This window comes from Carettochelys insculpta, chromosome 17 (genome assembly GCF_033958435.1).
Source record: "Carettochelys insculpta isolate YL-2023 chromosome 17, ASM3395843v1, whole genome shotgun sequence".
NCBI lineage: Eukaryota > Metazoa > Chordata > Testudines > Carettochelyidae > Carettochelys > Carettochelys insculpta.
Window position 1 is genome coordinate 22,599,143 of NC_134153.1, and position 12,708 is coordinate 22,611,850.

The 12,708-nt window shown below is 48.9% G+C and overlaps 1 protein-coding gene across 2 annotated transcripts in view; it reads right to left on the minus strand.

Moving 5' to 3' along the window:
* The window catches only part of RIMS4 (regulating synaptic membrane exocytosis 4), a 92,177-nt gene that overhangs the window by 12,144 nt on the left and 67,325 nt on the right, over positions 1-12,708 (minus strand). The window lies entirely within an intron of this gene.

The following is a 12,708-nucleotide window of genomic DNA, read 5'->3' on the forward strand; positions in this document are numbered from 1 at the left end:
CTGCAAGTGTCAGGAACTGCAGTGAGTGCCTGCTGGCTGGAAAAGGGGCAGCGGGAAGCCCAGGAGTGGCAGACACAAAGGGGTTTTGCCTAGGGCTGGGTGATGGGGCTGAGAGGGTGATGCCGTTTCATGAGCGGTAAAGCCTGTGCACCACCTACCTTGCACTGGGCAGGAGTCTTGTTGGAGGAACTTTGACCCGGAACCCCTTGAGGCACCATATGTTGTGCACCCCATGTGAAATGTTGCTGAGGGTGACCCTGTATAGAGCCTGCAATCTCGCCTCCCTGGAGGAGTCACATGGGCTGTACGGGGAGGGAAATCAGCTTCCCCATTCTTGCTTCAGCAATTGTTTCCACCCCTGGGAATTCCTCCACGATTACCCAGGAATTGAGTTCTGCAAGCTGCCTCCTCTCCTGCAGATGGAATCCATGCAGCGTCCTCTGTCACCACCTGTCCCACTGCATCTGCCCTGGCTACCAATCCCCACCCACTCCATGCAGTCTGGGAATGCTCTGTCCCTGTGCAGCCTTAGCTTACACCTACGTAGATAGTGCTCCTCTGGGTCTTTCGTGCTCCCTCTTGACTTGGCAAAAGGCAACTGCCATTGGAGGTGGGGAATGTAGTAATTACATGGGAGTACATGGAGCCCCAGTCTGCTCAGGCTGTCAGTGGTATGCCCCACTGAACCCTGCATGGCTTTCCACAGTAGTGAGGCGCCATGCTTGTTGCTCGCAGAGGCTCTCTACTTAGCGATGGCTTCCTGAGAGCACTTCTATCCACATGGCCAGTGGCCTTGGAACAGAACAAGAGTTCCTGCCTCAAACAAAGTCACAGCTTCTGCCTGGAAAGAGGCGAGGAAAACAAAGCTGTCTAGAAAGTTAGCAAGCCTCAGAAGAAAGACTTGCAGCAAGAACCGAGCTAGATCAGCTGAAACAGACCTTTAAAATCAGCATGATGTGCCCCATGAGCTCCAGTTTTCACACAGCAGCTTGGGAAGTCCACTCGCATCCGGGTTCTTCTGGTATAAATTCAGGTGGGTTCAGTAAGAACGAATTCTTTGCTGTAGTTCACATCAAAGCACAGCCCCCAGGAGGACATGCAGAGACACCCAATTTAGCAAGGGATGCACAGTCCCGCTCCCTCAGGGGAGAGCCATCACTTGACACTGCCGAATCCACAGCTCTGAAGCACCCCATGCAAACGGTTCAGCAGAAGACAGAGCTAGAATGGGTGATCTAGTCTAGGTTCCAAACTCTGTACAGTGGCAGAATTTGAGGTGCATCTGTTCACAGCTTCAACACACGTTTCTCTTTGGAACTGGCAGTGTGGCTCTGAAATCTGCAAGACTAAACCAAAGCATTTCTGAAAGCTCCTTCATTTTCTCCTGAAACTAGCAGATGTAGAAGAATAGCTCCAGTGCGACCATTCGCTCATGGTGCTGGGCTTTCAAATTCAGTCTGGCTGTTCCTGAGAGTTCTCCCCCTGCTGTTTGCCGATTCACAATATACAGAGCACTCAGCAGCTGACTTTCCTGCCAGTTCTTTGAAGAAATTCATCTGTTTCTCTCCAATGGCCCTTGATTCAGCAATAATCTTTCCAATTGAATTATCACAGGTTGGGAGCATTGGCAGGGAGAGGTAGTTCACAAGCAAGCCAGCCTCACACAAAAGAGGCAGCTTCATCTTGGGTTACAGCCAGCAGATGGTTTTTATATGCACACTGGAGTAATGTGAAAGGGCTTTATTATTCCACTGAGTATGTCTCAGCTCTGCCCTCATTTCCTCTCCTCTCAAATCAAGCACTGTGGATATGGGGAAAAGTCACTGTCTTTCTTGTACCCTCTACACTCTGGTTACAATCTCTCCTTTTCTCAGTCTAAGATACACAAGCAAAACAGGGCTTGTTTAACTGACATGTCAGCTTCAGAATATTTTCATGCCTTTTTTGTTTCTTACCATTTAGAAAATAAACTCACCATGAGATGCTTTTGTTTCCATTCAACACTCAAATTCAGATGCTGTTTGACAAAATACCTTTCACCTGAGTGGAAAGGGCCACAAATCAGCTCTCGCCAAATAATGTGCTGACTTTACTTCAAGCCCAGCAAAAACTGCTAAAAATAGTTGCCAGAAGTACGGAGGTAGCATTTCTATTGGATTTGCAAAGTGACTGCTGTAACTAGTGAAACCCCTGGGGCCATGCAGAGCTGGGTTGTTGCTGCAGTACTAGCTCATGCAGCAAAATAACCCAAGCAAGAAAGATTGTCAGGTAGAATATCAGCATTTTCACAACCCTGGCAGAAAGTCTGTACCCTTTAGACAGGCAAGTATAGGAGCCCAAGCGAGGTCTAGCCTGGTCATGGCTGCATCCCAGCCAACACAAAAGAGCATCCATTTTCTCTTCTTTAGTCTTCTCCTCAGACTAATTATTTTGACTAAGATTCCTGTCATGGCAGCATTGTAATGAAATTAGGGCAGATGGGTTTTTAACACATGCACTGTCCTACAGGCATGTACAGCACCTGAGAAAGGCACCGTGCCAACTGGATATGTGGAGGACCTAGTCTGTATTGTCAGGGGAGATCGCTGGCAGCACTGCTCAGTTTGATACATGGTTCAAGTAATGGTCAGAGATGTTTTAGAGCAGAGAAGAGGAGGAGCCACACAAGAAGAACGAGCCACGGACGTGGGTCTGACTATACCATGGCTCTTACTGAGTATGATCCTGGAACGTGCGACACCACAGCACAACCCCTTACATCACTTGGGCTAATGATGTAAACAAGCGGTTTTCAACCTTTTTTATAACTCACGGACCCCTAAGGAATTTAGACTGGATGTACAGACCTCTTTGGAAATCTTAGACATAGTCTGCAGACTCCCAGGGGACCACAGGTTGAAAACCACTGGAGGAGACAGTTGAGCAGGATTTATTACTATTAAATTGTAAAAACATCAGGCTATTACAGTTGCTGCTGCTGCCCGGTAGAAGGGGACAAGATAACAAGACAGGCTTAGTTTGTTAGATTTATCGTGCACTGCATCAATGTTCATGCAAAGAGCCATGCAACGTTTGTACTCGGGCAAACAGACTTGCACAGGTGTTAGGCAAAATGTGTATTTAATAACCCTTACTGAATCTGCAAATGGAACAATGACATGTGCAAGTGATGCATTTCTGGAGTTACATTTGTATGCACAACTTGGATGTGCAAAATTACATTATAATTGTGAATGTAAATGAATCCTGTATTTGCACATTTTACACATTAGGACTACAGAAATCTGCCTCGTGCTCTCTGCAGACTGCTTGCCATGTAGCAGCATGACCAATTTCCTGGAGAGGCACATGCTCTAGTGCTCCCTGCAGGCTGTCTGCCTATCTGGAAGACAGGCGTATCTGAAACCTGTCCTATTTAGCGCACTGTAAGCATGGCCTAAAAGGCCCCAGGCCAGTTGCTCACCACCTGCCCCCCTTGTTCACCTGATGTACATAGTCCATCAAAACACCCTTGCTAGTTTTACGTCCTTCACTGCCAAGAAAGGCAATTCCTTCTCACTGGACAACTCCCTTAAAATAAATTCAAATTCCTGAGCTGCTTTTGCAAGGCCCGCACGGGAACTGACAGTCTGAACAGTTAGGTGGACGATGCCAACGTCAATAACGAACCGATTAATGAAAATCCAGAGCACCAGGGCTTAGTGCCCCAGTCCTGCACATGGGCTGTGCTTTTCCTCTCCTCAGCCCACGCTACGGTGCGTTGTGCAGTAAGCATGCAGAGCTACTGCCACCTATGGAGAGGCGTATCATTAACTTCTTTTCTTATCCCTGGGGAATTTGTAACCTATTTTCACATCTATTTTTAAATCACTTCTGGGATCTTGTGCGCCAAGTGCTGTCATTAAGCTAGTGCAGGCAGCAGCTTTTATCTCACAGTTCATATAGACTGCACAGCATCTTTCTTTCCAACCTCCACCGCATTTGGTGAGTTTTGTCTCAGTTCTAGAGGCCACTGGAAAAAAAAACTGCATTTGTAACGGTTGTTCTTTGAGACATGTGGCTCCTGTCCATTCCTGTGTGTGCACATACATGGCCACTGGGAGATTTCTCCCTAGCGGTACCTGTCTGGTTGGCTGTGGCACCCCGAGGCAATGCCTCCTTGATGGTGCATATACAGTAAACCCCCCAAGATATGTGCAATTCAGATTAATGCAACTGCCACCCCTACAGAAGGAGTTACCCTGGCTCCTGTTGGGGCAGCAGCTGAGAGTCAGGCTCTCAGCTGCTGCCCCGACAGAGGTAGGGAAACGGACAAGGACGCCAGCCCTGGTCAAATTCCTGGCTCCAGCGAGTGGAGGGGTGCCAGGGACCAGGTGGCTTGCACCTGGTCCCTGGTTCCCCTCCACTCCCTGGCATGAGGAAATTTCCAAGAGCTGGAACCCTCATCAGTTTCCTGGCACCCGAGTTGCACGGAAATTTGACTTACATGGGGGTTGCGAGAACACAACTCCCATGTAAGTCGGGGGTTTACTGTGTAGCTCTGCCGACCCAAATCCCGCCAAGAAGAAATTGAGTAGAACAGTCTGACAGAGGGGAGGCAGTGGATATGAGTGGATATGGGCAACACATGTTGAAGAACAACAGCTACAAAAGATAACTGGTTTCTCTTCAAGTGATTGTGTGTTCCAATATGTGACTTAGCAGCAATCTGCACAGAGGAGGGATTGGACCTCAGTTCATTGCAGACTGCAGAACAGCAATATCCTCCCTTGCACGCCGCATGATGGCATAACGTGCTGGGAAGGCGTACAAAGATGACCACGATGCTGCTCTGAAGATGTCCAGAAACAGAACCTGTGCCTGAAAAGCTGAAGAGGAGACCTGCATCCTGGTCGAATGCACCACAATAGGTGGAGCTGGTATTTTGGCCAAGCTGTAGCAGAGCTTGGTACATGTGGTGATCTAGGGTGAGAGACAAGATCCTTCATATGGTATGCTAAGGTGACAAACGCTGCGGAGATTAGCGCAACGGTTTACAGGACTCAACACAGCCAGGCGATGGTGCTTTAGATGGTAGAGATAGCCCAACAGGAGAGGAACAGTGGTGTGCTGGAGAGGGATTCCCTTACCAAGGCACTAGTGGGAGAACCTTTCCCATTTAGCTAGCTAAGTGGCCTGCATCAAAGTTTTATGGCGACCCATTAAGACATCTTGAATCAGATCGGAAAACTGGAGCTTAAGCAATTTAGCCATGGAGCTTCCACACTGTGAGGTGGAGCTACTCCAAGTTCACGTGCTTGCAATGGACCATAGTTCTGAGTCAGTAAGTAGGTCAGGGAAAGGAGAAGCGTTGATGGCCTGGCCACTGACAAAAAACCAGTTGCTCACCATTGTAACTGTTGTTCTTCTACATGTGTTACTCAGATCTAGTCGAATTGGGCATGTGCACGGCTGTGGGAAAATTTTCCCAAGTAACTACCAGCTGGGTCGGCTGGGGAGCCCCCTGAAGTGGCCCCTATGTGAAGCCTATATATGACCCAGCTGGCCCAGCACCCCCTCAGTTCCTTCTCGCCATCAACTCTGGAGGGGGGGCAGGAAGACAGATTTTGAATAGATATGAACAATTTATCTTGAAGAACAAACAGTTACATGGGTGGGTAACTTTCTTCTTCTTCTTCGAGTGCTTGCTCATATGTATTTGAGTTAAGGGATTCCCAAGCTAAACCAAGGCAGAGGGATCAGTCAACGTGTGCATCATTTAGATTACAGCACAATAGCATAGTGAGATGTGAAGGTATGCACAGAGGATCACACAGCACAACAGATTTCCTGGAGAGATACACGCACCAGGAAGGCAGCTGAAGAGGCCTAAGCTTACATAGAGTGCAGAGTCTCAGACGGCAAGGTCATAACATGCTCACGTACAGGACGTGATCCAGGAAGAGGTGTACTGCAATGACAGTGGGAGTCCCTTCATGAGCTCAACGATGGCCACGCTGAGCTGCAAGCTCTTACCGAAGGGCTTGGTCTGGTTGATACAGTAGACAAGCACCCATCTCACATCGAAAGAGGGCAGCTACTTCCCCCACCCCCGAGAACTTTGAGGTTTAGGACAGAAAACAGGTAGGAAAATGTCCTAACATGGAACCCAGAGACGCCTTTTGGCAGGGAAGCCAGATGAGGGCAGAGTTGGACCTTCTCCTTATGGAACACTGTGCATGGGGACTCAGACATGAGGGCCAGGAGCTCAGACACCCTTCTGACAGAGGTGATAGTCACAAGAACACGACTCTTCAGGACAGGCAGGAGAGAACAAGTGGCCAGAGGTTTGAAGGCAGGCCCATAACCATTCGGAGTACCAGGTTAAGGTCCCAGACAGACTGGCTGGTAAAGCGGTGGGTGAAATCAGTCCATGCCCTTGAGGAAGTGACCCACCATGGAGCGCACAAAGACAGTGTCCACCCTCCCCAGGACAGAAGGCCAATATGGCTGCCAAGTGAATCTCTACAGATGAAGCAGCAAGGTCTTGTTGCTTCAGGGAAACAAAGCTGTCTTCCACCTGCTGGACAAAGGCAGACACAGGTGCGAGACTGCACTGACTTTGCCAGGAGAAGCATGTCCATTTGGCCAGGTAGCACTATTCCATAGACTGTGTGTGGCTGCTAAGAACCACCCACTATGCTAGCCCCAAGCAAGCCTACTTGGCAGGAGTCAGTCATGCCATGAGATGAAGGGACCAGAGGTCTGATTGGTGGAGGTGGCCATGGTCTTGCATGAGGAGGTGCGGATCTGGAAGTCAAATGGGCAGAGAACAGAGTTCTATCAGTGTGGGATGTCAGCACTGAAGAGCCCAAGCCTGGAATATGAGGATTATGTCTGCCCTGTCCTTAAGAAACACCTTGTGCACAAAGGAAAATGGAGGGAAGGCATAAATCAGTCCCAGGGTCCACCGAATGAGACCTGCTATGGAGCCAGGGCTGAGGCCCTGGAAGGAGCAGAACCTAGGACACTTGTGGTTGCTCCGAGATGCGATGTGGTCCAGCTAGGGAAAGCCCCACTTTCGGAAGATCCGGTGGAGGACATCCACACAGACTGACTGCTTGTGGGCCAGGAACCAATGACAGACAGTCTACCAGCTGGTTCTGGACCCGGGGAGATAGGACACCTCCAGGGCCAGGGAGCTGTGGCGTAGCAACAGGAACTTAACCACACAATAAGAACAGTTTCCTGGGTGGTAAGAAAGGAACTGAGGGAGGTTTCAGGTCAGCTGGGTCATATGTAGGCTTCACACAGGTGCCACTCAGGGGACCCCCCGAGTTGACCTGGCTGGTAATTGCTAGGAAAAAATTTCTGACAGCCACGCACACACACACCCCCGTAACTCAAGCAGCTATGACCAAGCACTCAAAGACGACAGCAGCCCAGTAAACCAATCCTGCTTGAGCTATGCGCATGCTGTACCTACTGTCCTGCCCTGACAGATTTTGATAAGGACCCTGGGTATTAAAGGGAATGGGGAAAATGCATAGACAGGGGCTGCTCCATCCACACTAGTTGAAAGCATCTGCCAAGGATCCCCAGCTGTGGCCTTTCAGAGAACACAACTGGGGGTATTTCCTGTTGAGGCAGGTTGCGAACAGGTCCACACGGCAATGATCCTCCTCTCGGAAAATGATGATGGCCGTGTCTGCACGTAGAGACCATTCGTGAGGCTGGACTGACTGAGATGGTCCACCAAGCTGCTCTGCATGCCTATGAAGGTATGAAGCCTGAACCTGAATGTTCTGATAAATGCAGAGGTCCTATAAACTCATGGCCTGCTGGCACAGGGGAGAGGAGTGAACACCATTCTGTCCATTGATCTAAACTATTGTTGCAGTGCTGTCCACGAAGACCAGGATATACCTGCCCCTCAAGTAGGGCAAAAACACCTGGCAAGCTAGCTGAATCAGATCACTGAGTTCCCTGACTTCGATGTGTAACACCAGTTCCTGGTGTGACCACAGGCCCTGCATGCAGAGATCATTCAGGTGTGCTCCCCAACCTTCGTCAGAGGCCTCTGTTAACAGAGTGACTGCTGGCTGTGGCCACTCACAGAACTCACCACTGCAGCCTCCAGTCAAGAAAACGCAGGATTGCCGGTGGCAACGTGACCAGCCATTCGAGCAAATCCAGGAAGGTCGGAACACTTATGCCAGTCACACCTGGAGCCTGGTGTGATGGTGATCTGAGTACATAAGGCCATGTGCCCACGGAGTCTCATCCAGTTATGCCCCATAGTGACTGCACTTTGCCGAATCCCGGCAATGATGCCAGGCATAACCTGAAATCAAGCCTTAGACGAGGAGGGCGTCACCCGAGTAGAATCGATCACGGCCCCAGTAGACTCCATTCTTTGTGTGTCAAGATGAGGGTAGTCTCGGTAACATTGAGGATTAGACCCAGTCTGGAAAATGGGCCATGACAACCTCAAGGTTTTGCAGCCCCTGTTCCTGAGATCTGTCCTTGATGAGCCAATCATCCAGATATGGGAAAACCTGCAAGCAGTTCCTGCACAGAAATGTAGCCACCACCGCCACACACTTCATGAAGACTTGAGGAGCTCTGGCAAGGCTGAAGGGCAGCATCTTTGCATCCTTCATGGGCCAAACCCAGGCTGGCCCTGATACCTGCGATGATTAACTGCATCCAAAACCCATGACCCAGACTGGGGATGGGTATACAGATACTCATGTCGTTTCAGAGGAATAATAAAGGATCTCTCAATCCCCTTGGCTGTAGGTGCAATCAAGGCTGGGGTCTGTCAAAGTACTCTGGTGGGTGTTCTGATCAACTTGATGAAAGACGACGCCACTCATACCAGACCCTTGGGCAAGAACATCTTTGATTGGGTCAGTCTTGACCACCTCCTCTGCTAGGAGGTTGAGACATTGGGTTACCCTCTGAAGGAGGTCTTGGTGTTCTTTAGTATCCATGTGGGGGAGGGAGAAGGGAAGCACTTGCCACTGCTTCATGTGGAGAAGACAAGGACAAGGCCACTGGGGGAAGCCAGATCTTCCTGGCCTTAAGGGTCCCTGCCAACATCCCCTGTAGGCTGAGGATTGGGGGGAAGTGTTTGTGGTGCAGTCACTGAGATCATCTGACCCCCTCACTCCACAGGACGCCGCTTAGGGAGAGAGCCTGGAGCCCCTGAAGAAGCAGAAGAAGGTGCCTGGGGTTGAGACCGCCACTGAGGTGGCCCTGAAGGAGGCCCCTGGCCCAGCCTTGGTGATAGGCCCACGGGGTCCAAAAGGTCTGCACTGGTACCACAGTTGCATCTGGAGTACCAGTGCCAGGAGCAGTACCAAGAGCTCCAAGGCACGATGCTCTTGACCTCTGGCTCAGAGCTGTGCTCTAACGCTGACCATGAGGGGGTCATCCTGGATGGTGCCGGCCTTCAGTCCTGGGGAGAATGATCATGGGCGCTCATAGCTGCAGGCTTTCCATGGTGCCACATGGGCAAAGACAGACCTCCATGTTGGAGTAAGCAGTGGGGGTGTAAGAGGTGCCACAAGTAGTGACATGGACAGGGGGTGCAGGAGCCTGAAAGGCTGCTTGAGGAGGGGCCACCTGAGCTAAAGTTAAGTTCCAGAGGACACCGCTGTTGCCAGTATGGCAGCCAATGCCATAACCAGTGCCACAGGAGCTGAAGCCAGGAGACCCTGGAACAGAGTCAGCATTGTCAACTCAGTGAGGCCATGCCCAGCTTCAAAATGCAACGGTGCGGAGGGAAGGTCAAAATCCAACTCTGACAATCAGTGTCAGCGAGTCTCCAACACCAGGCTCAATGGTCCCACCAACAGGCCCAGGGTCGACAGTTCAGGGGCCAAAGAATTCTGCCTGAACAGGTCAGCAGCAGTGCAGGCTGCCTCCAGGTCCTTGGTAGTCATTCTGGAGGGTGAACCACCTCATTTCAGCCTCCTTGGTGACAGGGAATGGGACTAGTGCAGTGATAACAAGCCCGTCTTCTGCACCCGAGAGCTGCACCAATGCTCTGCACTCTTCAGGGCACCATGCTGTGGGGGCGGGGGGTGGTCCTGCACCAAAGTGAGCGTGCTGCACACCGATGAAGTCAGAGCTGCATCAGGCTGAGGCCTAAGTGCTGACTCCATTAAAAAAAAAAGATGATTAAGATGCTGGTTCCTCTCTCGCTTGGTCCTTGACTTAACCCCACTGCACATACTACACTTATCTTGCTGATGGCGTTCTCCCAAAGACTTTAAGCATGCAACATGTGCATTGCCTCCAAGCATATGCCTGCCACACTTTGCACACTGCTTGAATCCCTGGGGCTGCTGCATGCCACCGGAACCCAAATAATGAGAGGGGGAACTCCCCCAAAATTAGCTACTACTAACAGTCTAATCTATACTAAAGAGTACACAGTGTAGTATAGACAAGGCCACTGGATGTTTGTTCATGTCAGTGGAGGTTTGAAAGATTTCAGAGATTCCAACATCCCAGTTTCCATGAATCAGAAATGTTCTGTGAACTAACTGGGCATCTCAGAGGCGCAGTTTAACTTCAATATTTGAGAGGGCAGCTCCAGCCAGGCCAATGGGACCACACATCAGGGGAAAATTCTGCCTGTGCCCAAAGCTTGCAGTTTTGTTGGGGGCAATGCACCCTTGATCTCCCCAAACTATACCCCTGCTTCTGTATAATAATCTAGCTCTTTTTAAGGCATCCCAGCATTCAGATTTTTATAATCTCTAGTTTAACAGACAACTGAATATTTAGCACCTTAGCAGGATGCAGAATTTCTTTATAGCAGTCTTAGTATTTAACCCAAATGATCTCATTTAAAATGCTGACAGTACACATTAGTCATTATTAGTCAACTGCATGCCTGAATTGCCACAAGAGAACAGTACTTTGGCACATGTCCAGATAGGGAGCACCAATCCTTTTTCTTCCCTGGGAGCCTTCCCTTTGCCTGTTTATCTTAAGGTTTTCTATAACATCTATCACTACAGTATCCCAAAGGAATAACATAGATCTACTGAGGCATCTCTAGTGTTCTATGCAACATTCTTTGTGACTGGAGCCCAGCTAAGCCAGCTCTTCTACAAGCTCTGCAAATACATTCCTAGTTCAGGTCCAATGCCCCTCCTTCCCCCTGCAACCACCCTAGTATTTTGCGCAGCAAAGCCTTCTAGCAGCATGATGCACCAGCTACTTTTCAGACATAGTTTTCGCCATTAGTTCTGCTAGCTCCTTCTGTTGCATGACTTTTTACCATGTTAACAATGTTATCAAAAGTTCGTCAGTGACACCCGCACAAGAGAAGTCTCCCATGCGCACCTTGTTAGGTAATCTGCTTAATATCCAGCAGTCACCACACAGTATCCTCAAGTACAGTGGATTCAAATCTACTGTGACTATATTGTATAATGACATCTAATAAGCAACTGAAATTCGCCAGTTTCTTGAGTGGTTGCTTGGGACAGGTTTCCCTGTAATTGTACATCTGCACACAGCTTTCTGAGATATAGCTGCTCAATGCCACATTGGCCAAAACTGCAAAGACATGGCAAAACAACGTGTCCCTGCTGGATAGGCTTGCTGATTCTCATATACTACACACACACAGTCACAAGTCACCACTCACAGATATTTAGTCCTTTATACTCCTGTGCTATCACCCTTTTTGCTGAGCAGACAAAAACGCTTCTTAAATATTAACAGAGAGTAAGCCGTGCTAGTCTATACACTATCAAAACAAAAAGCAGTCAAGTAGCACTTTAAAGACTAGCAAAATAGTTTATTAGGTGAGCTTTCGTGGGACAGACCCACTTCTTCAGACCATAGCCAGACCAGAACAGACTCTGTTCTGGTCTGGCTATGGTCTGAAGAAGTGGGTCTGTCCCACGAAAGCTCACCTAATAAACTATTTTGCTAGTCTTTAAAGTGCTACTTGACTGCTTTTTAAAATATAAAGAGTGGGATCATGAGGGAGCCTCATGGCAAAGCATTCTGGGACATCTGTCCCACACAAGAGGTATCCTTCATGACTCATTCTGTATTAGATAATTGAGTGCAGGTGGCATGCATTGAATGACTGTAGTCTCAGAGGGGTAGCCATGTTTCTATGTATCTTTGCAAAAACAAAGCAAGCAGGCCTGCAGCACCTTAAAGACTAACCATTTTATTTATTAGGTAATGAGCTTTCGGGAGCAAGGCCCACTTCCAAAAGAAATAAATAAAGAAGTGGGTCTTACCCACGAAAGCTCTTTACCTAATAAATGAAATGGTTAGTCTTTAAGGTGCTACAGATCTGCTTGCTTTGTTTTGTGAATTACCATAGTATGGAGTCTTGTGATATTTCCCCAGTAATTCAACACAGCAAAGGCCAGTGCCATTTCCATCAGGGTTAGGGCCCCTGCCAATCCCTGGCTAGTCTTCTGTTCAGGGATTGAGTTTTAACCTCTTCCTCCATCACTGGAAAAAAAACAGTTCTGTCAAAAGGCAAATCGGCATTAGCCCTTGCCACATTTTTTCCCCTCTCAGTGCTCCCTTCATAATAAATCAGCCATGGATAGGTAGTTTTTGGACTCTAGGAGCTGTCAGTTGCTCAAATTAGTTTTGCAAGTGTTCCTGAGTTACGTTTTACTGCAGATCCCTACCCCAATATAGTGCAACGTACACATTTGAAAAGCAATGCTAACT